This window comes from Spodoptera frugiperda, chromosome 20 (assembly GCF_023101765.2).
Source record: "Spodoptera frugiperda isolate SF20-4 chromosome 20, AGI-APGP_CSIRO_Sfru_2.0, whole genome shotgun sequence".
Classification (NCBI taxonomy): domain Eukaryota; kingdom Metazoa; phylum Arthropoda; class Insecta; order Lepidoptera; family Noctuidae; genus Spodoptera; species Spodoptera frugiperda.
The window spans coordinates 10977481-10982144 of record NC_064231.1 but is presented as its reverse complement, the minus strand read 5'-3'; the positions used below and the strand labels follow the sequence as shown (position 1 = coordinate 10982144).

Here is a 4664-nt window from a genome sequence, read left to right as displayed (position 1 = left end):
TTTCGCCTCGCCTAAGGTGAGAAAAGCCAGCCAACCCAGTGTGAAATTACTCTTGCTGCGTGAATTTAAATACTGATTAATTTCTTTTTTATTTTAAAAATATCTCAATACATGTTCTAGGATTATTTCCATAATATAGGTACTGATTGAAAGTACCTCAAAGCGTGTATGTATGTATGATGTATACAACATCATGAGATAAAAGGATTCGATAGGTATTCCGGATCGTTTTTTCGATTTAATTTTGTATCGCAATTACAAAGGGTAGGGAAGTCCGGGAGAGTTGAACCACTTTTAATATAAAATATCATAATTATTTGTTTATTGGGTTTAGAGAATCGATTATACACTTATGTGATGCCTTACTTTAGTAGGTATATTTGTGCTTTAATTATATTGCTAATAAATGCGCTAGTAACATTTTATTGGCATTTTACTAAAAAATGAAAAATGAGTCAAGTCTCCCTACCAACAGGGACACTTGAACCGAGGTATGGGGAGAATTGACCATATTGTTTTTGTGGAAAATAAAAATCATTTTCGGCTTCAATCATAGTTTTAATATCTTATCTTATACAATAATTAACTTGTTTTTAATACTGCTATCAAAGAAAATGTAATTAACATAACATTTTTTTGTAAAATTGTTTCAAAATCAACATAATCACGGGAAAGAAAGCCTCGAAACCAATCTTTCCCAGCGGCGTTATTCTTCGCCCAGCTCTCAGGAAATTTCTTTGAATTGACTGTCGCATATTCAAATGCCAACTGCATTGCTTGTTTTCTTGTCAAACCATAATGCATTTTACTGCACGTCAACAAATAATTGACAAGAAGCTTTTCCTCGGCAGTTGTAAACACCTGTGATGCTTATTGACTGTTTTTTTCTTCAAATTTATTAATTTTATCTTCATCTAATGTGTACCGTCTCAAAGTAGTTCTATCTATGCCATATTTATTTGAAGTTTGTCGGATAGAAGCGCCTCCCTTAATTTCATCTATGGCATTTTGCAATTCCATTTTTGTGAGTTTTTTTCGTTTGCGAGCATTTTCAGGAGGCTTGTATTGAAAAGGCATCGTACAAGTTGGCACTGCAAAAACAATAAATTATATTAAGACAGAAAAAAATGTAGGTATAATTTCCCTTCACAGGAGACATGAACCACTGAGCAAGTCTCCCGCAACCACCCAACTCTCCTGCTCACACTAATTCCCAATTTAGGTTATGACAAACAAAAACCGTTGATCGTAGAGAAAAAACACTAAGCACACGTCAAACTACATTTGTTTGGCAATATAATAATATCAACACACAATACGTACCTCAATAAATATGACAGCAATCACAAAACTACTTAAAACAAAAAAATAACTCCGCAGCAACAGAAACACGTTTTACATTGTCACTGACGAACCACACCACTAAGATGCAAAATGACTGCATACTTATGATTGGCCTCTTGAGTGCGACCAATGAACGTTTTGTCGTTTCGTTCGCACTAAATTCAAATACAATTTTGAAAGGTGGTTCAACTCTCCTACCTGGGCAAGTCTCCCGGTTTTCCCCTACTTTTTTGTTTGATGCCGACTGGGGCTATGAAGCGATTTGATTAATCCTTTTCTTTTTTCATTAAAATATTTTTTCTTTTATTTTTGTCAAATAAATAGTTAAGGTGAAGGTTTTCGTGGTTATTGAATAGTTTTTTTTTATAAGTAACAGATTTGTTTTAATTTTTAACTTCTCGAAAATGTATTAAAGTTTAACTGAGGTTCTAAAATTGTTTGTTAATTACCCTGACTGTTTGAATTACCATTTTATATGTAAATCGAAACGGGAGACCCTTAATTTTAAACTCTTCATCATCCAGAGCTGCGAACTACCAAGCGGGTTTACCGGGGCTCCGGCTCGACAAGCAGGAGTAGGAACGGGGTAGGTTTTAGTTAGTGAGAGTCTGACATTCCCTCTTGCTTCGCCCAAGGCGGGAGAAGTCATAGGATGATTTTTACCCTAAAAAAAAAATGAGCAGTGTGCACAGACGCGGTTACGTCGCGCAGCCTATTGTAGCGCTATGTCGCCGCGTCTAAGTCGCGTAAGTGAGTAAACCGTGTTTACTAGTTAATTTAATCAACTTTTTTGTAGTAACTATCTCACGATAGTTACTACAAAAAAGTTGGACCCAACGTCATAGAAAAGTAATACAAAACTCCAATAACAGCTCCAAATTTAAAACCGAATTAAGTTAACCCTCCCGTTACAATTAAGTTCTACCGACATAACCGACAGGGGTACTAATGACCTTGTACCCCCATCTGAAATAGTTTACCCGTAATATAAGGGTGGGTACCGCTGTCATTTACCCGCAGTCCGACTTAAAATGGAAATGATATATTGAATGATAGCCTTAAGAGCTTGAATGTGTAAGGACTATTGTTGGAATGGTTTTAGATTTGCTGGTTAAATATATATTATTGTTAGAAAAAAATTACAAATAATCTGGTCGTATATCACCACAATGAGGAAATTGTTAATTAATAAAAACCGGCCAAGTGCGAGTCGGACTCGCCCATGAAGGGTTCCGTAACAGCAAGTAGATGACATAATATAAAAGTTGTAAAATAACTTGGTTTTACCTAGTGTTTGTATGAACGACAAAGTTATATTTGCGGTTTTTGAAAATGTTTTATTTCTTAAAAACTAATAATGATATTTCGTTCAAACCAATTTTCGTTGTTAGTTTCCATTGAAATCTACAGCATATATTTTTTTCAGTTTTCTCACTCTCTTATTTTAAAAGTTAGAGGGGGGGGGACACTCATTTTTCCACTTTGGAAGCGTCTAACTTTCAAACGATTGATTTTGACGAAAAGTGGTTTTAGGAACCTTAATGTCTTTTTTAAAGACCTATCCATAGACACCAATCACGGATATGTTAGCTGAAAAAAATTTTTTTTTTAATCAGTTCCATGTATGGAGTGCCCTTTAATTTTTAAATTTATTAATTTTTATTCAAAATTCGAATAGCGGTTACCAAAATACATCATCCTACAAAGTTTCAACTATGTAGACCCAATAGTTTTGGAACTAAATGGCTGTGACATACGGACGGACGGACGGACAGACAGACATGACGAATCTATAAGGGTTCCGTTTTATTGCCATTTGGCTACGGAACCCTAAAAAGCAATGTTTGTATCTAATTCAAAATTTTACATTATTAATTTTTTTATGGAATAGGAGGCAAACGAGCAGACATTTCACCTGATGGTAAGCGATCAGCGCCGCCCATGGACACCGGCAACACCAGAGGAGTCACAGGTGCGCTGACGGCCTTTTTAAAGTATATGCTTTTCTTGAAGGTTCGACGACAGCTCATTCCACAGTTTTGCTGTGCGAGGCAGAAAGTTGCGCTAGAAGCGCACAGTTGTGGCCTGCCAACCATCTATATAATGGGTAGATTATTTTATATTAAAACATAAAATTCAATAAAGTTATTATTTGAACGCAAAATTTATTTAAATCACGATAAAAATACTGATGATTACAAAGTCTACTATAAAAGTTTTTGAGAAAACAATCGTTATCTTCAGTGAGACTTTTTAAAATATCTCTCATTCATGTAAATAGAACTATCAAACTGCACACATATCGTTCTAAAGACTATTGATTCGGAATAATATGCTAACTTACGATACTAGCCTGTCTTTAAGTTAGGCCATAACTTAGATTCCCTATCTTAAGTTACAAAGTTAGAACTAGCATTGGGTGTAAGAGTGCATAAATGAGAGAATTGAGAAAAATAACGCTGAAACGAGAGTTGAATAAAATTTTGGTACCTATTAAGAAGAAACAGAAAGTACTATACTTATATTTAAATTGAGGATACTGCATGGAGGCCCGTATTACCCCTTCCCTTAACCCTCAAAAGTACCGCCAATGCACTTGTTACGCCTCTGGAATTTCGGGTGTATTAATATCGTATTAAGAATATGAAACTATCATTAGACAAGACACAATGTTTGAGGAACAACCTCGATGCGTATTTTCTTAGAGTATAAGTTAGGTACTGTGAATGTTCAGTTCGTCTATATTATAAAACTTATTGCTGGTTTAATTTAAACTCTATTTAAAGCCTTATATTCCAAGATTTATTAAGAGCTTCGCTCAACTCATTCTTTGGTATTTCAAAAGTAATAAAAATACTTCAATCTTTTATCTGGGCCTAAAGCTTCAACTTTTAAAATGAACATTCCAACATTTAAAATAACTTCAATATCCCTACTGTACTAACTTCAAAATCGACATCAACCTTTCAGAAACACGTTATTAAAAATAAACTTTCATAAATACAGTTCGAAAATCCGATGCATTTCCAACGGTCTTATTACGCGGGAACGCTAAAGCTGTCAGCAGCCAAACGCTTGGCGTGGCGACGCGACACGACCAACACGACCAACACGAGCGACGACGCGACAAAATCCTACGTCGGATATCGCGTGTCGCACGTCGCGCGTCGCATGTCGTTCGTACTCTCAATACTCCCTATATTGTATGCGAATAGTTAAATTGAAATTCCCAAGGGTTGAGTGCCCTCTCGACTCCGTGTTCACCAACTTACCTCGGAGTTCAGAAAGCTATCTTGCAGGAATTTTTCAATTACCTATTA

At 35.6% G+C, this 4664-nt stretch overlaps 1 long non-coding RNA gene across 1 annotated transcript; it reads right to left on the bottom strand.

The window, feature by feature from the left end:
• Positions 1 to 537: 537 nt before the first annotated feature.
• On the bottom strand, positions 538 to 1570 carry LOC118282277 (uncharacterized). The gene is made up of 2 exons (XR_004784282.2): positions 1324 to 1570; positions 538 to 1091 (listed from the first exon to the last, which is right to left on the bottom strand). It is a non-coding gene; the product is annotated as an uncharacterized LOC118282277 (long non-coding RNA).
• Between the last annotated feature and the right edge of the window lie 3094 nt (positions 1571 to 4664).